Source organism: Trichechus manatus, unplaced genomic scaffold (assembly GCF_000243295.1).
Source record: "Trichechus manatus latirostris isolate Lorelei unplaced genomic scaffold, TriManLat1.0 scaffold00151, whole genome shotgun sequence".
NCBI classification, from domain to species: Eukaryota; Metazoa; Chordata; class Mammalia; order Sirenia; family Trichechidae; genus Trichechus; species Trichechus manatus.
Genome location: NW_004444087.1, coordinates 4686385 through 4713653, shown reverse-complemented (window position 1 = coordinate 4713653; position 27269 = coordinate 4686385). Strand labels below are relative to the sequence as shown.

Sequence of the window (27269 nt, the reverse complement as noted above, 5' to 3'; positions counted from 1 at the left end):
AGGTACCTTTGGATGCTTTGCCCACGGGCACCTGGCTCCCCAAAAGAGAAGCTGCAGAGCCAATGCAGAGTTCAAGCAACTTACAGAGGTGCTAGCAACCCTGATGCAGGAAGGAACTACATGCTATGAGTTCTACGGTTAATTTATTTCCTGCCCCGACTATTTAAGAGGTAGATTCCTGGGCACATTTGTGTGCTGTGAAGTTAAGGGGTGCCTCAGAGGAGCTCAAGTGTGCTGAGGCCGGGAAGGCAGGGCGCCTGGTAAGCAAAAGCAAAGATCCAACAGCCCTGCACCCTCCCGTTTCCAGGGTCCGGAAAATATAAATAAGGAATTCTTAAAATAGTAGCTGTTTTCTATTTAAGAAATGTTTCTTTTCTGTTCTCATTCCCAACTTCACTAACAATTTGGTTTCCTGTTTCTGGCGTTCTCTCTCGGAGGCTGGAGGGCAGTGGTGGCAGGGGCTCTGGGCAGGTTGGCAGGAGCCCCCATCCCCTGCTGTCCTCACCTGGGCAGCAAGGGTCCTGGACCAGCTGCCCCAGGGCACCTGGCCTCGCGGGCTCCAGGATGTGTTTCTTGGCAGTGTCCTAGGTCAAACATCTGCAGGCATGGTCCAGTCACTGTTTTTTAAACTGGATTTCTTCAAAACCACAAAATAAGGGCTCTTAAAATGAACAGATCTTTAGGAAATGATTTAACCATTCCTCTCTCGTTAAAAAAAATTTTTTTTTAACTTATGATGGTAAAATATTTCCAAAAAAAAAGCCAAAAACAATCGAACAGACTCCCATGTACCCTCCACCACCCTGATTTGACAGGTGTTAACATTTTACCATATTTGCTTCCAATAACTCTCTTCTGGAAAGCACTTAGCACCCCAGACAGGGCTCAGCCTCTCCCCAGCCCCAGGGTGTGTGTCATGGGAAGTAATTCTGTATTTTTACTTCATGTGTAGGAGTCCCTGAAAAGCATCCATTATCATTCTGTGCTTTTATCATAAATAAATCATAAATAAATCCTCTCACATAAATAAGGTCCCTAACCTAGGTGGTGCAAACGGTTTACACTGAACTACTAGCCTGAAGGTTTGCAGTTGGAACCCACCCAGCAGTGCCACAGAAGAAAGGCCTGGCAATCTGCTTCTGTAAAGATTATAGTCTGGAAAACTCTATGAAGCCGTTCTACTCTATGTAATGCATAGGTCACTGTGAGTCAGATTAAATAGAATTATGTAAAAAAAAAAGGTTGCAAAAAATTATTTACATGAATAAGTCCTTTTGCAATTTTTTTCTTTCCCTCTCAACGTCTGTAAAGTCTGTTTCCTGAAGTGCGTCTACGTGAATACACCCAAATCAAGGGTGTTCCTTTTGCTGCTGACTGGTTTTTCTGCGTGAATAGACCTGGGTTCCTCCCCCATCCTCTTCCAAAGGACATTGAGATGGGTCACAAACTGGGCCTCAGGGAGCAACCCAGAGCTCCCCAAGAGGAGGGAGAAGGATAAATACAAGTGCTTCCTCCCTGCTGTAATCTGGGGGTCACGTTTCACCCCCGACACATGATCTGGATCACATTCCAGGCATTTGCTACTTCTACTCGCCTGAGCTATGGCACCGGCGTGGCAGGAACCTTTTCCTGGAAGACTGAAGACTCCAAACATGGTGGCTTAGCCTTAGCATCAAGCAAAGTGGTCTACATTTGCTTAGGCGTGTCTGTCTGTCAGCCTGGGCCCTGGCGCTCTGCAGAGAGGAATCTCCTCAGAACACCTTTAATGACCCTCAGCAGGCTTCCCATCCCCCATCTGTCAGTGTATCATACTGTTGTGGTTTGTGTGTTGCTGTGATGCTGGAAGCTTTGCCACCAGTATTTCAACTACCAGCAGGGTCACCCATGGTAGACAGGTTTCAGTGGAGCTTCCAGACTAAGACAGACTAGGAAGAAGGTCTGGCGATGTACATCCAAAAATTGGCTAATGAAAACCCTACGGATCTACTTCTGAAAATTAGCCAATGAAAACAACATTGCCCAACTTGCTTGCTTTGGACTCATCATCGGGAAGGATCAATTGCTGGAGGAGGACATTGTGTTTGGTGAAGCAGAGGGCCAGTGAGGGCGAGGGAGACCCTCGGCGAGATGGATTGGCAAAGTGACTGCAACAATGGACTGGAGTGTATTGGCAATAGTGAGGATGACACAGGACCAGGCAGTGTTTCGTTCTGTTGTACATAAGATCACGATGAGTCCGAGTCCACTTTTTGGCAAATAACAACAAAAGCAGACTTCAACACTGACCACACAGGTGAGTCCTCCGCTCTCCAGGTACCTGCGGAGACGTGACCCGGGAGACGGAGAAACAAAAAATTCTTGGCTCTCTGTGAACAGTGAACACCCAGAGACCCCAGTCTTGGTTATGCCTGGAGACCCCAGCCTCAGTTATGCCTGGGGAGCCCTGCCGCAGTTACCAGCAGGTCTGGCAGCCCCATCTTCCTGCAGGAGACACTTGAATGCCCTAGATGCCTCCGGCTCATAACCCACGGAGAAGCGCCAAGAAGGCTTGCACACAGCCGGTCACGAGGTGGTGAGGCCGTGCTCTGGCCAGCCCTCCCCCTTCTCTCTGTCCTTTTACACAAACCCAACGCCTTCCTCTCCCTGGTGTCTAATGGGATTTCAAGGCATCGGCCTCCCCCATCCTGTAAAAAGAAAAACATTTTCTGTCCCAATCCTGAAATCGCCCCTGGAAGGCTTGACCGATGCTGCTGGCATGGATCTTGAGGGTCTTAAGTTTGAGTGCCCTCCTATTCAAGGGATGCTGGTTTAGCACTTATGAGGGGGAGACAGTGCCTCTGGGGACATACAGTACTCTCCAGAGCTCAAGTCTGGGAGAGACACAGGAGCATGAAGACAGTGCAGATGCCGCTCACAGCGGGTGGCCAGGGCCGCACAGCAACGAGGACCTCACACGTCTTATCTCACTCCGTCCTCACCCATCACCGTGAGGTCAGGACTGCAGTCACCCTACTGCCCAGATAAGGAAACTGGAGACACGACGTGGCCGTGCCCAAGGGCAGGCAGCTGTGAGGGGCGGCCAGGTGGCAGAACCCCTATCAGCTGTCAGCCCTAAAGCTGGCCTCCCCCTCACTCCCTGGGTTCAAGGAGCTCAGTGGAGCCCAGAGGGGGCAGAGGAGGAGGGGGCCTCCCTGAGCTGGGACAGGCATTCCAGGCAGGGCACAGCTGAGTGAAGGCTGGGAGGTGAAGAGGGGATGCATGTGATACAGGCGGGAGGCCCCAGAGAGGGAAGGGAGGGATCTCAGGGAACAGGTCATGGAGCGTCTGGATGCCAAACTTGGGGACGCCCCTATCCCTGGCCAGACCTAACTCGGATTCTTTCCATCATCATGTGGCAGAAACTTCCGGGACCCAAGAAGCATGCCCAAGGGTTCCCAGGCCCTTTGTTATAGTGTGCTGTCGAGTCAATTCTGACTCATAGCGACCTCATGTGACAGAGCAGAACTGCCCTGTCATTGACTAAAATATGCTCCCACAAAAATGTGTGTATCAATTTGGTTGGGCCACGATTCCCAGTATTGTGTGGTTGTCCTCCATTTTGTGATTATAATTTTATGTTAAAGAGGATTAGGGTGGGATTGTAACACCCTTACTAAGGTCACATGCCTGATCCAATGTAAAGGGAGTTTCCCTGGGGTGTGGCCTGCACCACCTTTTATCTAACAAGAGATAAAAGGAAAGGAAAGCAAGCAGAGAATGGGGGACCTCACAGCACCAAGAGAGCAGTGCGGGGAGCAGAAGTCCTTTGGACCTGAGGTTACTGCGCTGAGACGCTCCCAGACCAAGGGAAGACTGATGCATCGCAAGGACCTTCCTCTAGAGCCGACAGAGAGAGAAAGCCTTCCTCTGGAGCTGACGGCCTGAATTTGGACTTGTAACCTACTAGACTGTGAGAGAATAAGTATCTCTTTGTTAAAGCCATCCACTTGTGGTATTTCTGTTACAGCAGCACACTAGATAACTAAGACATGCCCCATAGGATTTCTAGGCTGTAATCTTTATGGGAGCAGGTTGCCAGGTCTTTCTTCCTCAGAGCTGATGATGGGTTAGAACCGCCAACCTTTTGGTTAGCAGCCAAGCACTTAACCATTGTGCCACCAGGGCTCCTTCCCAGGCCCTTTGGTCTTCAACAAATACAACATCCAGACAGGAGCCCAACGTCATCCACCCTGTCTTCAGATCTGGGCTTGAAGGTGGGTCTTCAGTTCCCTTCAAGGTCCAAGATCCCTGATGACGAGGGGGTGCTGTGCCCCACCTCAGTGTCTCTGTGGGACCCCTGTGGCCACGTCTCACAAGGACTCCCCTACAGTCAGTACAATCAAACTGGATGCCATCTTTTTTGTGTGTGTGTGAAATTCACATAACATAAAGTTAACCATTTTAAAGGGTATGGTTCAGTGGCATTTAGTACATCCGTGATGCTGTGTGACCACCACCTCTAACTAGTGTCAAGGCATTTCCATCGTCCCCAAAAGGAAACCCTGTGCCCACTGAGTGGTCACCCTCTATCCCCTCTCTCCCAGCTTGGACATTATCTTTTTATTCCTATTTTTATATTTTATTTTATTGTGATGAAAATATATATACCAAAACATACACCATCTCAACGATTTCTACGTGTACAATTCAATAACATTGATTACATTCTTTCAGTTATGCAACTATTCTCACTATCCTTTTCCAAATTATCCAACCACCATTAACATAAACTCAATGCCCCATAAGCAAAAACTCCCTCTTTTCACCTCCCTCCCACGGGTTATTATCTTGATAATGTATAAGATGAAATACATATATTTTTTCAATATATATTTTTATCGTTGTTGAAAATATACATAGCAAAAAATACACCAATTCAATAATTTCTACATGTACAATTCAGTGACATTAATTACATTCCTTCAAGTTATACAATCATTCTCACCCTCTGTCTTTGTCATCTAGTGCTGCTCTAACAGAAATACCACAAGTAGATGGCTTTTAACAAAGAGAAATTTATTTTCTCACAGTCTAGTAGGCTACAAGTCCAAATTCAGGGTGTCAGCTCCAGGGGAAGGCTTTCTCTCTCTACTCTGGAGGAAGGTCCTCGTCATCATCAATCTTTCCTTGGTCTGGGAGCATCTCAGCGCAGGAACCTCAGGTCCAAAGGACGCGCTCTGCTCCCAGCACTGTTTTCTTGGTGGTATGAGGTCCCTATGTGTCTCTGCTCACTTCTCTCTTTTGTATCTCAAAAGAGTTGGCTTAAGACACTATCTAATCTTGTAGACCGCATCAGTATAACTGCTGCTAATCCATTCTATTACATCATAGTGATAGAGTTTACAACACATAAAAGAAATCACATCAGATGACAAAATGGTACACAATCATACAATACTGGGAATCATGACCTAGCCAAGTTGACAGATATTTTGGGGGGACACAATTCAATACATGACACCCTCCTTTTCTGAATTGTTCCTCTCCCATTAACATAAATTCACTGCTCCCTAAGCTTCCTATCTAACCTTTTGAGTTACTATTGCCAGTTTGATTCCACATAGATAGTTCTTAAAAGAGCATAATGCTCAAGGCAGACATTCTTTACCAATTAAGCTTAACTACTGTTTGGAGCCCTGGTGGTGCAGTGGTTAAGCACTGGGCTGCTAACCAAAAGGTCAGCAGTTCAAATCCACCAGCCACTCCTTGGAAACTCCATGGGGCAGTTCTACTCTGTCCTACAGGGTCACTATGAGTTGGAATCAACTCGATGGTGATGGGTATAGTGTTTTGTTTTAAGAAGACTTCAGGGGACACTTCCGGTTTAAGGCTTAAAGATTATCTCAGGGCAACAGTTTCAGTAGTTCATCCAGCCTCAATGACTCCAGAAAGTCTGGATTCCATGAGACTCTTGAATTCTGTTCCACATTTTCCCCCTTTTGATCAGGGTTCCTCTACAGAATCTTTGATCAAAACATTCAGTAATGGTAGCCAGGCTCCATCCAGTCCTTCTGGTCTCATGGCAAAGGAGACATTTGTTCATGAAAATCAACAATACTGAAAGCCTGCTGGCATGGTTAAGGTTGTGTGTGGACTTGGCTGGGCCATGATTCTCAGTGGTTTGGCAGTTATTACATACTTTTGCAGCTATGTAATGATGTAATCACCTCAATAATGAGATCTGATATAACATAATCACCTCCGTGATGAGATCTGTTATGAGCAGCCAATCAGTTGAAAGGGAGTATCCTTGGGGGTGTGGCCTGCATCCAATATAGGTGGACTTTCTGGCAAAGCTGGCTGGCTTTTGGGCGTTCTGGATCCTGCAGCTGGCTCCTGTTCATCTGACATCTTGTTCTTGGGACTTGAGCTAGCAGCTTACCTACTGTCTTCCTGTCCATCAGACAGAGACCTGCTGTCTGATCTTCTGGTCTTGGGTTCACCAGCCCCTGTAGCTACATGAGTCAGAAGAAGCCTCCAACCTGACCCACAGACTTGAGACTTTCCAGCCTCTACAACTGCGTGAGGCATTTCCTTGATATAAATCTCTCTCTGTATTTATACGCTGCACTGGTTTTGCTTATCTAGAGAACCCAGCTTAAGACACCTGCCAACAAAATATTTAAAAAACTAATTTGCTTCTTTATTACTGCATTACATGTGGGTTCACAGGCAGGCCTAACAACTTCCAGTTTTAAAAAAGTGATAAGCAAAAGTGATATTTCAAGATCTCAGCAACAACCAAAATGGGATATGAAAATATCTGTGCTTCCTCCTAGGGACACAGTTAGTTACAGGTGCTGCTGATACTACTGATGTCTATTGTCCACGTTCCGATGGAAGGAAATACCAATTTTAGCAAGAGGTTCTCACAAATAAGGGTGGCAAGTTTTTTCCTATTCCAGTTCATGGACTCCCTAAATTCTGTCCACTGACCCTTTGGGTCAAACAGGTCAAGAACCCCTTTTTTAGACCCATCTCCTATCCTGGTTGTGGACTGTGTTGAGCCTGAAAGTTATATCTCCTCTTAACAGAGTATTGCCTATCTGTCTCTCTCTCTCTTTTTCTGTCTCTCTCTCTCTCTCTCTGTTTCCTCCTCTATTTCTCTGTGTCTCTCTCCTCCCACTCTCTCCCCCTTTTTCTGTATTTCCCCCTTGTCTCTCTCTTTGTCCCTCCTCTGTCTCTCTGTCTCTCTCCTCCCTCCCTCTGTGCCCTAAGCCAGTCTCTTATCTTGGGGTTGGGGACCTCATGTCTTAGTTGTTGCTGAGATCTCAAAATATCACTTTTGCTTATCACACAGCTCTCTCCAGTGGGTGGTGCTGGGCTCAAGATGGTTATCAGGGAACTGACAATCACTAGCCCGGCATTTCCAAACTGTCCCCGGCCACTCCCTGCCTTGTGCCCAAATGGAGCCATGTGATGCTCAGGGCCTGGGAAGTCCCAAAGACACATGGAGAGCCTATGCTGGGTCTCAGCTAGCCCTGGCTCGTGGCTTAAGGATCACAGGGCCTTTGAGAGTTGCCACCCAAATCACTCCCCACACTGGTGCCACTCCCTCAAGTGGCACCTCAGTTCTTATGCCCCTCACCTGCAGGTGACTGTTTCCTGCCTTGCCTGCCTCCCCCAGCTGATTGGACGGAAGGATGGATAGATGGATGGATTGATGGATGGATAGGTGGGTGGGTGGGTAGATGGGTAGATGGATGGATGTAAGGATGGTATATAGGAGGATGGAGGATGGATGGATGGATAGATGAGTGGATAGATGGGTGGATGGAAGGATGGGTATGGGAAGATGGATGGATGGATGGACAGGGATTGGTGAATGGAGGGATGGGTGGGTGGGTGGATGGATGGAAGGATAGGGATAGATGGATGGAAGAGTGGGGATCGGTGGATGGGTGGGTAAATCGAACCGAACCCATTGCCATCAAGTCGATTCCAACTCATAGTGACCCTATTCGACAGAGCAGAACTGCCCATAGGGTTTCCAAGGCTGTAATCTTTACAGAAGCAGATTACCACATCTTTCTCTTGCAGAGCGGCTGGTGGGTTTGAACCACTGACCTTCTGGTAGCTTGGCACTTTAACCACCGTGTCACCAGGGCTCGGGTGGATAACAGCTGGAGTAAACCAATGACTGAGCATAGCGTACACTCACTAATTTTTTAACTAAAACAAATATTATTAATTTGCTTATTGAGATAATACACAATTAATACATACACAGTAGATACTCCACAAATGTTGGATTGCACAAACCATGAAATATACTGCTTAGCTTCTTTAATGTATTAAGGTGCTGACTACTTAAGTGCTTTTACTAATGTATTTCCCCTCTGATGAGCAGGTAGTCTTCAGCCACTCCTAGCATACAGGCACAGGTCATCCCTGTGACAACTGTCTGTCTACTGGGTCTCTTCTCCCACCATCCAGATCCCCCCCAACACTCTGCCCTTACCCCTTCTCCATGGAACCCAGAACAATAGAAGAAAACACAGCAAGTAAATGATATGAGTGTAGGGAAGTTTTTTTCTAAGCATGAGAGTAAAGGCAGAAATCATAAGGGAAAAGTCTCAAAGTCTTGACTACATGAAAATTTAAAATGTTTGTTAGATCAATTCTAAAAAGCAAGCACACTTGGAGGTTTCTCAAAAAGTTCAAACAGAATTACCATATGATCCAGCAATTCTACTCCTAGGTATATGCCCACAAGAACTGAACCCAGGGACTCAAACACATACATATGCACCAATGTTCATTGCAGCACTATTCAGTCATCAAAAGATGGAAACAACCTATATGTCCATTAGCAGGTGAATGGATAAACAAAATGTGGTCCATTCATACAATGAAATACTACTTAGCCATAAAGAGAAAGGAAGTCCTGATAATATGCTACAACATGGATGAACTCTGAAAACACTATGATGAGTAAAATAAGCCATTCACAAAAGGGCAAATACTATATGATCCTACTCATACGAAATATCTAAAACAGGCAAATGCATAGAGACTGTCATGGATTGAATTGTGTCCCCCCAAAATATCTGTCAACTTGGCTAGGTCATGATTCCCAGTATTGTATGATTGTCTACCATTTTGTCATCTGATGTGATTTCCCTGTGTTGTAAATCCTATTACTATGATGCAATAAGATGGACTAGTGGCAGTTATACTGATGAGGTCTACAAGATTAGATAGTGTCTTAAGCCAATCTCTTTTGCGATATAAAAGAAAGAAGCAAGCAGAGACACATAGGGACCACATACCACCAAGAAAGCAGTGCCAGGAGCAGAGCACGTCCTCTGGGCCTGAGGTTCATGCGCTGAGATGCTCCCAGACCAAAGGAAGACTGATACACCACAAGGACCTTCTTCCAGAGCAGAGAGAGAAAGAGCCTTCCCCGGGAGCTGGCACCCCGAATTTGGACTTCTAGCTTACTGGACTGTAAGAGAATAAACTTCTCTTTGTTAAAGCCATCCACTTGTGGTGTTTCTTTCTAGCAGCACTAGATGACAAAGACAGAGACCAAAGTTTATTAGTGGTTACCAGGGGCGGGTGGGAAGCGGGAATGGGAGTCGTTGCTGAAGGGGTACTGAGTTTCTGTTTGGAGCGATGAAAATTTTAGAAATGCATAGCGGTGATGGTTGCACGACATTGTGAATGGGATTAATGCCTGCCACTGAACTCTACACTTAAAAATTGTTAAAATGGCAAATGTTTGTTACCAGCCCAGCTCTTAACCACTGTGTCTCCAGGGCACTGTGTTATATTTTACTACAATAAAATTAAAACACATTTTTAAAAATCTGCAACATATATAACTGAGAAATAGATTTAAATTCTAAGCAACTCTCTCAAAAAAAAAGGGCAAACATTCTGATAGAAAAACAGGCAAAGGACACCAACAGGCAATTTAAAAAATGAAAACCACAAATGTGAAATTGTCATATAAAAGCATTCATCCCTCACTGGCACCCAAAGAAATGCAAACCACAACCAGATTCCATTTTCACTCATCAGGTTGGTGAAGTCAGAAATAATAGCGACACCCAGTGTTGACGAGGGCAGGGCCCAGCGACCGCCCTCCTTTCTCTGGGAGAAGGGACTGGGACAGTCTTTCTAGGTTGTAATTTACAGCAAATAACAAAAGACTTCAGGGAACCTACCCTTGAACCATCAGTTCTACATGTAGGAGTTTACCCTCAGGAAATAACTATAGACATATATGAAAACAGGTATGTGTAGTGATATTCGCTGAAGCATAGTTTAACTTACACTGGACCAAAAACCCAAAATGTACAACACCAGCGGATTTTTAAGTAAATCATGGTATTTCTATATAATGCAATGTCGTGTGGCCATTAAAAACAGCGATCTACATATAAAGGAAGGAAGATGTTCATAAAGCTGCTGGTAAAAAAAAAAAAAAAAAAAGTGGTTTACAAAGCAGTATGACTAGGAAAACATAACGAAATAAGCAACCTAGACGTGCTATCCCATAGTGCTAACAGTAGTTGTCTCGAGATGGAGCGGGCCTGGGGGTTAGGTCGTTTTAATGTGATTTTTATTTCTTTTTTCGATTACTTGTACTTACTTGTACAAGTAATGTTGAGTGAAATAAGTCAGTCACAAAATACAAATACCATATGGCCTCACTTATATGAAATAAGCGAATATATGGAAAACAAGGATTAGTGGTGGTTACCAGGGGTAGGAGCGAAGGTAAGAGGGGGAGTTTTTGCATAGGGGGCATTGAGTTTAAGTTAAAGGTAGCAGAATAACTCAGAAAAGGATAGTGATAATGGCTGCACAATAAGAAGAATGTATTCAATGTCACTGAATTTTACATGTAGAAATTGTTGAATTGTATATTTTCATAATTAAAAAAAAAGATAGGTGTGGTCTTCTCCCCCAAAGGCACCGATAAACCGCTTTGCTTTTTTTTTTTTCTAATACCTAGATATTAAAGTTAATTAAGACAGAAAATCAGACATATGGGAGCTCTCTGTGTTTTTTGTACAATTTTTCTGTAAATCTAAAACTGGTCTAAAAAATAACGTCTATGTTAAAAACAAAAAAAAAGTTAAATCCTGCTTTTCCTGGGTTAGCTCAGAACACACTCCAAACCCCGAGCTGTGTAAGGATGCCTGAGAGAGAAAACAATAGTTTTATTCCCAGCCAAACCCACTTGCAAAAGGGCAAGAAAACAGCAGACCCAAACTGTACCTCCAAAAGTTACATCTGCCAAACTTTGTTACCTGTTATCAAAAGAAACCAAGGTAAAAATTTGGCACAAGGTTTCTACCTTTAAAAGGTTAAATATGTTTCAGAAGGTGCTGAGAAGCCAACCCAGGCTCACAAGGCTCAGAAATCACAGAGTTCCCATATACCCTCTCCCCTTGCACTCGCTGCCCCTATGATTAACAGCTTGCATTTCTTACAATTGATGAACCAGTACTGACACAGTATTATTAACTGAAGTCCAGAGTTTACATTGAGGTTCATTCTTGCTGTTGTACAGTCCTGTGGGTTTTGACGAATACATCATGTCAGGCGTCCACCATTACAGTGTCAGGCAGAATAGTTTCACTGCCCTAAAATGTTTTAACTTTTTAAAGCCTAGATTTTATCTTTTTTTGGATGCTGATGGGGCACACGAAGGATAAAACAGCCCTATCGAGTCCATCTGGAAAATGCCATCTGTCTTCGGAGGAAATACCCACATTTCCTCTCCGCCCTGACGGCCCGGCCCTGGGGCCCCAACGCGCGCAGGCTGTGACTCGCACTGGATTCCTCCGGAGGAACAAGACCTGAGAATGCTTCCAAAGCCCGCTTCCCTTCACCTTACACTGCCTCGCTCCAACTGAGCGCCAAAACCAGGTAACAAAAATAGTCTCCTTTGTTACCATCTACTAAGTATGTCGTTTTAACTTCCATATTTAGGTCTTTTGTCCACCAGGTAGGCAATCTGGTTTGATTTCCCCAGACAGATATCTGCTGTCGAGTCAGCTCCAACTCCTGACGATCCCCATGTACAACAGAATGAAACACTGCCCGGTCCTGTGTCATTCTCACAGTTGCCAGCATGTTTAAGTTCATCATTGTGGCTATCGTGCCAATCCATCTCACTGAGGGTCTCCCTTGCCCTTGCTGGCCCTCTACTTCACCAAACACAATGTCCTCCTCCAGCAATTGATGATGCATCCAAAATGAGCGATTCGGACAATGTTCAGCTGTGAACTACGGGGTTTTCCTTGGCTGACGTAGATCACCAGGCCTTTCTTCCTAGTCTGTCTCAATCTGGAAGTTCCGCTGACCCTGCTGTATTTGAAATACCAGTGGCACAGCTTCCAGAATCACAGCAATATGCAAGCCACCACAGTATAACAAATCGAGAGAAAGCTAGTGGTTTTCCCATATAGTCAGCCAATCTTCCCAACTGCATCCACCGATCAGTCCATCCGTATGTCACACATATATAGCACATACTATGTGCCAGTAAAGGAGCCCTGGTGGCACTGTGGTTAAGTGCTCGGCTGCTAACCAAAAGGTCAGCGGTTCAAACCTACCAGCTGTTCCGCTGAAGAAAGATGTAGCATTCTGCTTCCGTAAAGATTACAGCCTTGGAAACCCACTGGGGGCAGTTCTCCTCTGCCCTATAGGGTCACTATAAGTCCAAATTAACTCAGCAGCAGTGGGTTTGGTTTTGGATGTGCCAGTACTCTACATGTTTTACATGTATTAAAAAACCTGTTTCCATTGAGTCGATTCCAACTCATAACGACCCTACTAAGAGAGAGCAGAACTGCCCCATAGGGTTTCCAAGGCTGTAAATCTTTACGGAAGCAGACTGCCACATCTTTCTCCTACAGAGCAGTTGGTGGGTTTGAACTGCCAACCTTTCAGTTAGCAGCTGAGCGTTTAACCACTGCGCCACCAGGGCTCTTTTACATGTATTAGCTCATTTAATTCTCACAACAACCTTGTGATATTTATTATCGTATTCCCATTATCCTCATTTATGGGGGGAGGGGAGAGGGGACTGAGGCACAGAGAGGTTAAGTAACTTGCCCAAAGTCACACAGCTAGTAAGCAGTAGAGCTGGGATTCAAGACCAGGTAATCTAGCTGCAGTCTTTGCCCTTAACCACTGCACTGAATGGCCTCTCACCTCTATGAAAATTCTGTTGTTATTGTTGTTAGCTGATGTCGACTCAGCCCTAAGTCATGGATACTCCCACGCACGATGGAACGCTGCCTGGTCCTGGGCCATCCCCATAATAGGTTGGGGATCTCATAGGGCTTGTTGTGATCCATAGGGTTTTCATTGGCTGATTTTCAGAAGTAGGTGGCCAAGCCTTTCTTCCTACTCTGTCTTAGTCCGGAAGCTCCACTGAAACCTGTTCAGCATCCTAGAAACATGGAAGCCTCCACTGACAGATGGGTGGTGGCTGCGCATGAGGTACACTGGCCAGGAATTGAACCTGGCTCCCACACATGGAAGGCGAGAATTCTACCACTGAACCACCACTGCCCCTCCAATCCAATCTTAGTGATGCCCTTACAAAAGAGGAGAAGAGACACAGAAAGATACCCAGCAGGAAGATAATCATGTAAAGATGCATCTGCAAGTCAAGGAATGCCCGGGGCTACAAGAAGCTGCAAGAGACAAGGAAGGGTCTTCTCCTAAAGCCTTCAGAGAGAGTGTCACCCTGCTGACACCCTGATCTTGGACTCCCAGACTCCCAAACTATGAGAGAATACATTTCAGTTCTTATAAGCCAGTTTGTGGTACTATGTCACTGCAGCCTAGGAAACTCCTACATCATCTATGAGATATATCATATTGCTTTCTCCTGTGATTTACTAATAGGGTGGTTTATATGTACAGAGTTTTCTGCTATAGAAACATGCTTGCATTCTAAATAAACTCTACTTGGTTATATCGTATGGTTTTTTAAATACTGTTGGTTCTGTTTGGCTATTTAGGATTTGGGCACCTACATTTATAATGAAGTGTGCCTAGAGTTCCCTTTTCTTGTATTGTCCTCATCAAGATTTATAATCAAGATTACACTGGCCGCACACAAGCTGGGCAGCTTCCTCCTGTTTTCTATTTTCTGGAGCAACTTGTAAACTTAAGAACAGACTGCTGGTCGCAGTTTGGCAGAACTCACCTGTAAACTCCCTGGGGCCTGGGCCCCTTTGGAACGGAAGGTTACCATTTCACTTGACTTAATGCTTGCTGATCTCTTCAAGTTCTCTATGTCTTCATGTGTCAATACTGGCAGCATTTTGAAGTTAGCGCCCAACATTTAAAAATTGAGAGGGTTCCTAAAAATCCAAATCTCTAGCTTTTCTTTAAAAAAGAAGAAGAAGAAGATCTGGTAACACAGGACCTACATGCTCACAGAGCAGGAATTCCATCCTTACTGCCCACTCTCCACCTGGTCAGGGCACAAGTTCACCAAGATCCGCACTGACCCCACCTCACTAATGGAATTCCTGGTCCCCAAGGCTTTTGAGTTTGCCTGAGGGGCTCAATGCCCAGTGGGAGAGACAGCTGGGGATTTCATCACAAGGGCATGGGGTCAGCCCAGTGACAAATGACAGCACCCCACTGTGCTTTGCCTGGGGGAACCCAGGGACTGAGTCTCAAAGGATTTCACGTTATCTGTAAAGGAGCATGACAACATGCCCACCCCATGGCCCTACACAGTGATACCTGTGTAGTGCTTAGGAAGCAATGAGCACTCAGAATTGTTCCTGCTGCTTCCAAACCCCACTGGCGGGGCAGCTCAGAGCCCTTTCCCTAGCCCCCTAAAAGGCTCATACACACCTCAGGGGCCCTCGGGAGGGATGCAACAGGGAGCTCAGCCAGCCTCAAATAAGGCTATGGCTTTCCTTTCTTTTTTTTACTGGTTTACATTTCTAGTATATTGTGGAGCTGCAGCCTGTAGGTGGCCTGCCAGGTAAACAACCCCCCCAACCTTGCAAAGAAACCTGCCAAAGCAAACAGGTTGGGCCAGTTCTGGGAGGGCGCCCTGGCCACCTGGGTGGGGGCAGAGGATAGGGAGAGAGGGCACCCAATAGCCAATGAAAGATGCATCTGGAGCCCACCGAGCACTCGACCCCTCCCTAGTCCACCCAGCCCCTCCCAAGGCTACCTGGCCCCTCCCAAGGCCACCCAACCCCTCCTGGGGCCAGAGAAGCATGGATGGGAGTTGGAGGCTTCCACCATATATAACCCCTCTCTCCCCTCCTCCAACAAGCCACATCTCCGCACTTTAGAATAACCCCTTGGGGCCAAAAAATAAAGGAAGAATTTTAAGCAAAAACACCGTGACAGTTACAGCAGTGAAAAATAGTAAGCTGGGCCTCCTCCTGTAATAAAACAAATTGCATTTGCTCTTTCAACATATCTAATTCTTTTTAACTTCATATTTTGAAAAATTTATATATTTTTTATTTTATATTTTGGAATACATATATATAAATACATATATATTTTTAACTACATATTTTGAAGGAGGTCAGTGGTAATTTGGTAGTAGAATTCTCGCCTTCCATGTGGGAGACCTGGGTTTGATTCCTGGCCAATGCACCTCAGGGGCAGCCACCACCCCTCTGTCAGTGGAGGTTTGCGTGCTGCTGTGATGGTGAACAGGTTTCAGTGGGGCTTCCAGACTAAGATGTACTAGGAAGAAAGGCCTGGCAATCTACTTCTGAGAATCAGCCAGTGAAAACCCTGTGGATCACAACAGGATATTGTCTGATACAGCACTGGAAGATGAGCCCCCCTAGGTTGGAAGGCACTCAAAATATTCAGTGGCTGCAACAATGGACTCCAGCACACCAATGACCATAAAGGTGGTACAGGATCAGGCAGTGTTTCGTTCCACTGGACATGGGGTCAACTCTATGACAGCTAACAACAACACATTTTGAAAACTTGCAAACCCTCAGGAGCATGCTGATACTCTGGCTGGTGATGTCAAATATCACAGCACAGAGGCAGTGACCGCGGTTTGCGCGTGTTCATGTGGACAAGGAGCAGGTTCAACTGTAAGCGATGCAAAGAGAAGGTCAGAAGAAGATTCCTGCTGGGGGCAGAAAACTGCCCAAGTGCACACACGTGTTTTTCTGACCTCAAATGATGCCATACCGGGGCAGCGGGGGGGATACAACTAGCACAGAGTCTCAAATCTCCTTCAAAAATTGTTTTGAAAGAGCTCAACTTGCTACCCTTGCCCCAGCGGAACTTCTCTCTGCTGCTGGTTTGGACTTCTGGGTTGGTGCTGTCGAGAGAAGGCAGGACCTGGACTCTCGGACAAACCTCCAGTGTGCCGGGCTCTGAGCAGTGCCTGGTTAATCTGCTGTCCCGGCCCAGGTGACAGAGGGGCCTCCATCTGCCGCTCACCCAGCGCCCAGACATGGCGCCCCAGCTTGTGTTTAGGCTCCTCCGCTGTTTGGAGAAATGCCCATAACACTCCTCTGTTTACTGCCAGTTTCCAAATAATTCTCTCCAAACAGCAATAACTCAGCGCTGGCCGTTCACCGCGATGGAAGTAGGGCGGTCTCACTCCTGGCTGGAGACAACAGCTCCAGATTTATTAAAAGCACCCCCTCCCCGGGAAGCCTCAACCCCACGAGACCCAGTGTCACCCTTGTCTGTGGATGTGGTGCCAGCATTGCAGAGGAAAACACAGGAATGCCCAGGGTTCAAGGCGGAGAGCAGATCTGAGGGAGGTCCATGCCAAGTGTTCACTTCACCCAGGACTGGAAACTTCTGACCACTGGCCACAGGCCCCTGGGTCCCCAGATGCCCGAGCCAAGTCAGACCTGGGGCATCAGAATCCAACTGTGAGGACATTGGCACCCGCAGTTTTGGGTGGGTGACATATTTGGGAGTGAGCTTTTCATTTCCACAAATTTTCACTATAGAAACGACGTAAACATACATGAAATCTGGCCACAAGGCCGTTTATCACGTGCTGCCCATAGTCACCAGAGACTGCCATGTCCAACAGCTGGGGCCTGGTGAATTAAATTACAGAACAGAGCACAGGGCGGTAACGTTCCATGTGCTGCAGAAATGCACTTGGAGAGATGGGTGACGGTCATCCTGTGACTAGGAAGTAATGGGTTACAAAGCAGTTGTCGTTAGTTGCCGTCAAGTCGGCTCCAACTCATAGCAATCCCACGTAAACCAGGAAAATACTGCCAGGTCCTGCTCTATCCTCACCATCATTGGTATGTTCGAGTCCATTGTGGCTATTGTGTCAAACCGTCTCATTGAGGGTCTCCCTCATTTTCACTGACCCTCCACTATACCAAAGAGGATGTCCTTCTCTAGACTGGTCTTTTCCCGATGACGTATCCAAAGTAAGCTAGTATATGTGGTATAATCAGATTTTTCCAAACAGATATGATAGATGGGATATCTGTGCTCAATGTGGACAATGGCCGTCTCTGGGTGGATGGGGAGTATGAGTACTTTTCACTCTCTTTCTTGTCCATGAGGTAGACTGAATACATAGTGTACTCCCCAGTTTTTCTTATAATTAGCATGTATTGTGGTTTTGTAATTTTATTTATTGCAGTATGCATGGTAAGACCAGTTAGTTGAGCCCTGGCATCCCACATGCTGTAACCAAGCTCACAGCTGGGAAGCTCATCAGAGCCCCTGGCACCGGCAGGTGTGAGGCCGGGGGGTTGAGGCCAGGAAACCAGGCCCCCATGGCAGGGCCAAATCAGCAGGCAGAGGCAGAGGTCCCAAGATTCCCCTCCAGAGGCTGACCTCTTGAGACTCAGGTTCTGAGTCTTTTGTCAATGGTTTCATTTCTGGAGGAAGAACAAGGTCCTGCTCTGCGCTGTCACACAGCTGCCAAGGCATCTGGGAGCTGGGGCTGGAGGGAGGTGAGCACAGGTGGGGTACAGGTCAGAAACCCCACTCTCCACCAGCTCTGACACAGCTGGGCAACGGAAGGTTCTGGCCCATTCTCACCTGAAGGCCCAGGCGAGAGTCAGGGATCCACGTCCACTGCACTACCAGCCAAATGCTAATCCAAGCCCCACTCACCTCACCTCCTCCAGGAAGTCCTCCAGGATTCCTCACCCCTCCCTCAAATCAGTCTCAACGGCTCCTGCTCTTTGGGTTCCACAGTACTTTGTGTAGGAATTCCAGTGTGGTACAAACAGTTAACACACTTGGCTGTGAAAGATTGGAAGTTTGAGTCCACCCAGAGGCACCTCGGAAAAAAGGCTTGGTGATCTACTTCCGAAAAATCAGCCATTGAAAACTCTATGGAACTCAGATCTATTCTGACACACGTGGGGTTGCCATGAGTCAGAACTGACTCGATAGCAACTGGTTTGGTAGTTTGTATAATGGTGGATGCTCCCCACCAGGCCCCAATTTTGAACCCCTCAGGGAAGAATCTGAGGCTCCTCTCTGTACCCTAAAAACCAGCACACCAGAGCTCAGTCCTTGCTGACTGAAGAATGAAGGAACATACTGAAAAGGCCAAGCTGCTCTGCAAACACAGGATACCACACACCGTGGAGAAGACCCTCCTCTGCCCATCTCAGTGCCACCACCTCCAAGGGTGGGGGCAGGTCCAGAGACTAGGAAGCCCCCCAGCCATTTCTGCCCTCTTTCTCCTTAGCCACTCCCCAGGGCAGAAAATGCTCTCCAGGGTCACAGGCACCTTGCTAATTCCAAACCCAGTGAAGTCCTGGTCCCCTCACGAAGTTCTGAACACCAGCACTGTTACTTCCGCTGGACTCGGCTTCCAACGTGTGGGCAGGAGAATCAGCCGCAGCCGGTCTGCCTGTGGGATCCCTGGAACGTCCCGTCTTGGGCTTTTTGGAGGGTGGGGGGGGTGTCTTCTTTCCAGGGCTGTGAAACCCATCAGCGGCTCCCGGCGCAGCTTCAAAGGGCCAGATTCCAGCCTGGAGGTGTGGGCGGCTGGAGTCAGCAGATGCCCCCACTCAATCTGGAGCCCCTCCAAGGGGGACAGGTGAGGGTGGTCATGGCACTCAACAGGGGAGACAGCTGAGCAGGCTGGCAGGCTCAGGAACCCAGTCTGAAGGAGAAACCTGGCCAGGCGGACCACCTGCAGAGAGCCCAGCTGGGGAGAGGCTGGGCTGGATGAGGTTCCGGGAGGAGCCCCTAAGCGTGTGTGGGAGGTCTCTACAGTGCCATGGGGGACCTGTGGCTCCCCGTGGGGAGGAAACAGGCAGACTCCAATTGATTTTATTGTTGTTTTTGTTGTTAGGTGCCGTCGAGTCAGCCGCTACCCACAGCAAGACCCCAAACAATGAAACAAAACCCAGTCCTGCGCCATCTCCGAGATCAGTTTTGGACTGGGCCATTGTGATCCATGAGGTTTTCATTGGCCAATTTTCTTAAGTCAATCACCAGGCCTTTCTTCCTAGTCCATCACAGTCTAGAAGCTCCAGTGAAACCTGTTCAGCATCATAGCAACATGCAAGCCTCCAATGACAGACGGGAGGTGGCTGTGCGTGAGGTGCACTGGCCGGGAATCGAACCTGGGTCTCCCACATGGAAGGAGGGAATTCTACCACTGAACCACCACTGCCCTCGTTATTATTATCACTATTAAAATTGCTCTGGCCCTTCATCCTAAGGAAAAACACATAGTTTTTAAAAAACAGAATGTGTGAGGCTAGTCCTGGGGGTCAGAGGCGCCGCACTCTGACCTTCCAGGACCATGGCCCTATTTAACGGTCTGGGCGACGACCTGCCACAAACCCATCCTGTATGAGTCCAACAATGAGCACAGACAGCCACCCCAGGGGCTGCAGGGATCATGGATAACAGTCTCGAAAACTGGAAAACTCAGCCGCCCCTGGGACCAGGTGGGTCAGGGGTTGGGGGACGGGGGCTAGCACACATCTGTCTCCGGGGAGCACCAACATCAGGGTGAACGAAGGCCCCCACACAACAGCATAACATTCTGGTTTTCAAAATAAGATGGAATTCCACAGGTTTCAGTGCTATCTCCTGGTTTTCAAATGCCAGTAATAAACGGATGATTCCAAGTTTTAAAAGCACTTGTTTCAAAATGGTCAACAATTAAAACAAAGATGAGAACGTGAGGGGGCGGAGAAACCAGACTAGTAATGGAGATAGAACAGCCACAGCAGAAATGAGAATGTTCACGCGTTGTGCAGACCGTGACCCGTGTCGCTGAATGACCTGTGTAGAGACTGAATGAAACCTGAACCGCTATGCCAGGCTGGTTCCAGGGTCGCCAGGCACCAGGACTGAAGCCGGCCTCGGCACCCCAGGAGCTCCGCCCACCCTCAGCCCTGCACGAAGCCCCTGAAGAAGGAAACTTGGCCAGGCAAAGGTACCTCTGGGACCCACCACAGCCCTGAGTACAAACACCCGAGATGACAGACCCGCAGACAGGGCCAGCTGAGCAAAGGGTGATGCGCGCATGCTAGGGGTCCTGTGGGGTTGTTAAAGAGTGAGGATTAGAGACAGGGTAGAGGTTAGAGGTTATCAGGGACTAGGGAGAGGGAGGAGAGGAGCTACTGCTGAAGGGGCACTGAGTTCTGTTTGGTGGGATGCAAACCTTTTACAAACCAATAATGGTGATGGTTGCACAATATGTTGAATGTATTAATGTCACTGCATTGTACACGTACAAATGGTTCAGACGGCAATTTTTTGTTGTATATACTTTACCATGATACAAATTTTAAAAATACAAAAATAAAGTTAAAAAAAAAGAAAAAGAATGAGGCAGCTCTTTACATACCGACCTGGAACCATCTCCAAGATAAATCGTGAAGTAAAGAAAGCAGTTAGTGGGACAGAGAATGTTGTAGGCAATCAGGAATATGCATATGCTTGTATAATGGACAATCTCTGGAATGACCTGTGCACACACACACTGGCACACACGCACATATACACATGCACACAATCACACTCACACACACACTCACACTCACATGTATGCACACACACAGTTAACAGTGAAAGCCACTGCGGAGGGAAACAGGTGCAGGGGCAGGTGTTGGTTTATGCTTTTATAGCATTTCAACATATACCATGTGTATCTATTATCAAATTAAAAACCATTCTTTTTTAAATAATGTTAAGTTCTGCCAGGCACGGTATAACACTATACCTGTAAGAAGGCATTTCTCTCCTTAACTTCAAGGGGCTGTTTGGGGACCATCCATGTTGTCACTGTGGTAAGCACTGCCCACTCCATGCCAACTCCATGCCAACTCCACATCAACTCCACGCCAACTCCATGTCAACTCCATGCCAAGGCCCCAGCTTTGGAACAAACCCTCCTGCTAGCCATCGGGCCCATCAGCTGCACCCCCCACACACACACCCAGCTCCACAGAATGTCCCCAGCCTTCACCCAGGGGAGAGTCACCGTGGCCCACGCTCAGCTCCCAGCACTGATAACCTGCGTCTGTGTCACCATTGGAGCCACCAGCCCTCACTCCACCCCATCGTGGTGCTGGCTCTTGAGGAGCGAGCCTTCTCTGCAGGACTGGGGAACCCCTAGTGCACAGAGCACGTCGAGTACAGCTACCCGGTGTGTGGATGACTCCACGGCTAGGGCCATGCCCAAGCCTTCTGTGGTCAGAGCTGCGTGATGCCACCCTTTGAGGCAAGGCCAAGGACAGCGTTGGGTTCACACACCCTCACTCTTACACAGAAATGCCGGGGCTGAATTCCTCACCTGGTTTCCACAAACACCCTAGCACCGCCAGACACGCTTAGATACACTTGAAGCACACCTCCTGCCAACAATAAAGCAATTAGGCAGATTCCGAGCCACACCTACAACAGGTCTAGCGCTTTACAGGGTCTCCCGCCTCGGAGTCCAGCCACAGGCAGAACCCAATTGAGATCCTCCATGGCCCTGCATCCACCAGTCATGTATGGAGGGCACAGCCAGGTCCACCTAAGGCATGGGGTGGTGGGTGCAGGGCCTCGTTGGGGAGCAGACACCTGGGCCCCAGTCCTGACTCTGACATTCACCTTCCTGCGCCTCAGTTTCCTCCTCTGTAAAATGGGTGTGGGGTAGCCCTCCTTGCCAACTTGTAGGGGGCATCAATTAGATCAAGTCATGCTGCATCGAAGGGAGCAGATTTACCATCCCCACCACTCCCTGCCCTGGAATTATGTTCAAAACTATCATGCTGTCAAAAGTCCTCCTCCAATCATCTTTTCTTCATCCTGCTAAGAAGTGATCTCCAGGACATGACATTAAATGAAAAGAGCAGCAAGAAAAGTGTGCATAGTACGCTACTCTGTCTCTGAGAAAGGTGGGAGGGTGCAAGTCTATATGCACATCTGCTGCTTTAAAGCCATGGACAGACAAATCATAAAACTAAACGATGGTTACCTACAGGCGAAAGGGGAGTCCCCGGGTGGTGCAAATGGTAAACACACTCAGCTGCTAACTGAAAGGTTGGAGGTTTGAGTCTACCCAGAGGCGCCTTGGAAAAAAGGCCTGAAAACCCTATGTACTCTGACACACATGGGGCTACCATGCGCTGGGGTCGAGTCCACGGCAACAGGTTTGCTTTTTTTGTTTAGAGGTGAAAGGAAGGAATAGTGTTTGTAGGGAGTGCAGGGGGATACAGGGATAAAGGAAGACCCTTCTGAATATACCTTGTCTTGTATATTCGTGGTTTTGGAATCATATTAATATTTTATGTGATTACAAAAACGAGATTTAAGAAGTAACACAAATCAAAAGTAGGAAGCAACAAAGGAATTTAAATGTGTGTCCAGTTTCCAGCCACACAGAAAGCCAAGTGGCTTTAAAACACAGTGATACCTAAGGACAAGATGAACTTGAGATCAACATCCTAGGCTGTTTTCAGTGATCATATTGCTGGTGGTAGTACTGGCATTATTTTTCTGAGATGAGGTGTGTGTGTTTTATGGGATAAAGCAAATGAATTTTTTTGTTGGTGTCATTTAGAACTGGGATTTTCAGCCTGGGAGAAAAAGCTATGTAAAAGCTCTGCAGCTCTGAATTTGAACTGAAGGCATCAATATGAACTCATGATGTATTTTATCTCAAAACAGAAAAAGAAGAAAAAATCCCACACAATGACAAACCTAGTAGCAATGAGCACCAAGGTTGTGGTCTCTAAATACAATTTCCCGCTAAGAGGAACCAGGCTCTCTGGAGAAAAAGACTGATTCCAGGTGTGGGGCAGAAGATGCGCCTGCAATACCCCGAGGCACCAGAAAGTGAGGAGGATGACATGGATGACGAGGCTCATGTTGGACTCAGGAGCCACCCCATCAACCCAAAGAGGCACCCAGCACCAGAGATGCCACAGCTGGAGCATCAGTCAGGACCAGGACTGCAATGGATAGAAATACAATAAAACCAAAAATAGACAAACTCATTACCGTCGAGTCAATTCCAACTCATAGTGACCCTACAGGACAGACCAGAACTGCTCCATATGGTTTCCCAGGAGCAGCTGGTGGATTCTAACTTCCGACTTTTTGGTTTGTAGCAGAGCTCTTAACCACTGGGCCACCAGGACTCCAGAAACAACTACGTTTAAATTTATGAATCCACAATGGTAGTCCCAGCTCAACCTCCCTCCTTCTGGACATTCCTATAAATGGGATGATAAAATATGTGTCCTTTTGTGTCTGTTCCTTTCACTCAGCATAATGTGTTCAAGGTTCATCTGTGTTGTAGCTTGTACCAGAACTTCATTTCTCTTTACGGCTGAGTAATATTCTATTGTATGGATGGGCCACATTTTGTTTATCCTTCATCAGTTGATGGACACTTGGGTTGTGTCCAGCTTTTGGCTATTGTGAATTGTGTTGCAGTGAACACTGGTGTACATCTATCTGTTTGAATCCCTACTTTCAAGTCTTCTGGGTATATACCAAGATGTGGAATTCCTGAGTCTTAAGGTTAATTCTAGAGGCCCTGGTGGTGCAACAGTTAAGCTCTTGGCTGCTAACTGAAAGGCTGGCGGTTTGAACCCACCCAGTGGCTCTGAGGAAGAAAGACCTGGCGATCTGCTCCTGTAAAGATTACAGCCTAGAAAACCCTATGGGACAGTTCTACTCTGTCCCTTGGAGTCTCCATTAGTTGAAATCAATTCAACGGCACTCAACAAAAACAACAAGGTAATTCTATGTTCATCTTACTGAGAAACTGCCAAACTGTTTTCCGCAGCAGCTACACCATGTCACAGTCCCACCAGCAATACACAAGGGTTCCGACTTATTCACATCTTCACTAATACTTGTTTTCTGATAATTGCTATCCCAGTGGGTATGATTATTGTACTTTGAGGACCCTTGTTCTCAGATACGCGCTGAAGGATTTAAGGGCAAAGGTTCATGTTGTCTGAAGCTTACTCTCAAACGATTCATATAATAATAAGTGTGGTGATAATATGTGTGTGTAGACAGAGACAGAAGGTGAGAGTGATACAGCAAACGTAGCAAAACGACACCCCCAAATGCTAACTGGTGACTCCAGGTGAAGGGGATAGGGGCTTCACTGCACTCTTCCTGAAACGTTTCTGTGTGAAATCTTTCCAGAATAAAAAGTTTAAAAAAGTAAAAAAAAAAAATCAGGACATTTCCATATAAAGTCTGGATTTTTAGTGCCTCTGGAAAGTTCCGGAGATCTGGCCATGCTGGGCCCACAGTCTCCAGGGCAGAAGCAACCAAGCTGTGGTCACTGCTCATGGGAAGGCCCAGCCCTCACCAGGCCAGCTCCCCCATCTCAGGACCGCCTGCCCCCAGCAGGCCCTGGAGTATTCCGGAATCTGGGCCAGATGTCATGTTAACGCCCAGACCGGCCCTCACTTTGCAGTCTGAAATGGGGATACGAAAGGGGCTGGATCATAGAGTCTCCGCAGGGAATTAACCAGTAAGTGGACACTGCCACGCCCAGCACACTGCTCTCCACACATGCCCCCACACTGACCCCCCAGTCCCTTCCTAGCAGATGCACAATGACCCCACAGTCCCTTCCTAGCAGATGCACAGTGGGACCCCAGTGCCTCTTGGGCAGCTCCAGAACAAGGTCCCCAGGCACTAGATGCAGGCGTGGAGCCAGGAAGGCTCAGGACATGTCTGTCCTCCAAGACCCACTGGGACTTTATCCTGTGGATGGCTTCAGGAAACACCCTCTCCTTCACAGCGGGCAGAGGACGGGGCTTTTGAGCAGGCAGAGAGAAGAGACTGGACAGAGACTGGGGTCCTGAGTTTTCCGCAGCATGAAGCAGCAGGGCATGGTGGTTCACGGGCTTCAGAGACAGAAAACTGAGCCCAAATCCCAGCTCTGTCACCTGCAGGCTGAGTGACTCCAGCCAGTAACTTACCCTCCGGGCCTCACTTTACTCATCTGTGAGATGGGCTATTGACAGGACCCAAGTACACAGGTGTGGAGGGATGTATGGGTTCCACAAAGCACTGAGCTCTGCCCGGCACGTGTCACCATGGTGGTGACGTTCCCTTCAACGGGGGTACACTCTCCCTTCACCCCCTCCCCTCCACGCACAAGCCCCTCCTCAGGTGGGATCAGCTCCCAGTCAGGGCAGAGGAGGCAGATTTGTGCCCCTCCGGCCTGGACCAGGACCCACTCAGACTGGTCCCTCCTTCAGGCCACCTCCCTCCACGCTCAATGGTGTGAGCACAGTGACCCCAGGTGGCGGTGCCTCCCCAGCCCTGCTCCAGCCTTCTGCCCCAGCCCCAGCCCTTCTTGGGAGATCCTGATCTGCCCAGCCCCACCACTGCAGGGGCCACAAGACCCCCCCGCCCTGCCCTGGGCCAGCTGTTGAGCAAGAGACAAAGGCTTCCCTTCCCTGGCTGCAGATGGGCACCCGTGGTTGTCTCCTGACATCTCCGCCTCAAAGGGGCTTTCAAAAGGGCAACCCCAGGGGCAGGTCAGGCAGGTCGGCCTACTCCCTCCTGGGTTCAGCTCCTCCCCAGGAACTAGAGCTTCATGGGGCAGGGCCATAGTTGCTCTATTTGTCACTGTAACCCCAGCCCCGCACCAGCACGCAGCAAGCCCCGAGTGAGCATCTGTGGAATGAGTGACCACAGAACTCACAACAGTGCCTGGCAAACAATGATCAATCAATGTCAACCGACAGGACTGTTGTTACCAAGTGTGAACGAAGCTCTGGCTCTCAACTTGGGCAATGGTTTCATAGTTTGCTTCACTATAATTATTTTATTACTTTATTAAGATGCTTTATACTCTTTCCAAAAATAAGGAAAATAAATAAAAGGCCTATTTTTCCTGCTGTTAATAAGTCTGAAGTGTCATTTAGAAGGATAAAGAACAAGCGATCAGGCAGAAGAATCCTAACCAGGAGGCACAAACATTACACTCGATGACGCAGAACGAAGTGATGAGATTTTAGCTCGGACACCTGGGGCTTGTTTTTTGCAAAATCCCTTGAGCTCGAGAAAAAGAAGAGTCCATCCTGCTTTTATCAAGGTCCCCTGTTCCATAGGGTTCACCTGCCTCTCCCATAAAGGGCTGGGGTGGGGGATGCCACAACCACCAAGCTTGCCAACGCTGGCAGCATGTCCATGTGCCGAGGGTCCTGGCCATTGCAGGCACACGGCAGGCACTTAATAAACGCCTTGGAATGAACCTGTGAACGAAAGCTCAGAATATCTTTGGAAACCCCTATGAGTCCCTCAACTTGGAAAATTTTAATTTAAATTTCAGCCCCAGATGAGCAGAACGGCTGATGCTCGGCCAGAGGAACAGCTTCACCCCACACCAGTCCCAGAGGTGTCTTGTTGAAGCCAGTTAACACACCTCACATCATTAAAGCCCAGTTTGCAGATCGCACCCAGCTCCCTGGCTGGAGATAACACCCTTAGTTGTGACTGAAGGATTGACCTCAAGAATGGCTCAGGACAGGTGGAGCCCAGAGCAAAAGCGCAGATCCCACTGTGCACGTGGCCCATCCACCTCCCAATGTGGAGTCTCCAGCATGTGCGGACAAGCACCCTCCAAATCCAGGCTGGGGGCACCTCCTTGCTGAATTATGTGCCCAAGAGAATTGAACATGTGAAAGCAAGGACTCAGATACTCGTATATGCCAATGTTCACTGCAGGATTATTCACAACAGCCAAAAGGTAGACACTTGCCCCCTAAAGAACTCCTTTGCCCCCACAACCACCTTCACTTCAAAGTCAA

General features: G+C 47.7%; 1 protein-coding gene and 1 non-coding gene across 2 annotated transcripts in view; both read right to left on the bottom strand.

Moving 5' to 3' along the window:
• PRKAR1B (protein kinase cAMP-dependent type I regulatory subunit beta) overlaps window positions 1-27269 on the bottom strand; it is a 143173-nt gene that overhangs the window by 56989 nt on the left and 58915 nt on the right. The gene's annotated exons all lie outside the window — the stretch shown is intronic.
• On the bottom strand, window positions 19578-19648 carry TRNAG-UCC (transfer RNA glycine (anticodon UCC)). Its single transcript has one exon. It is a non-coding gene; the product is annotated as a tRNA-Gly (tRNA).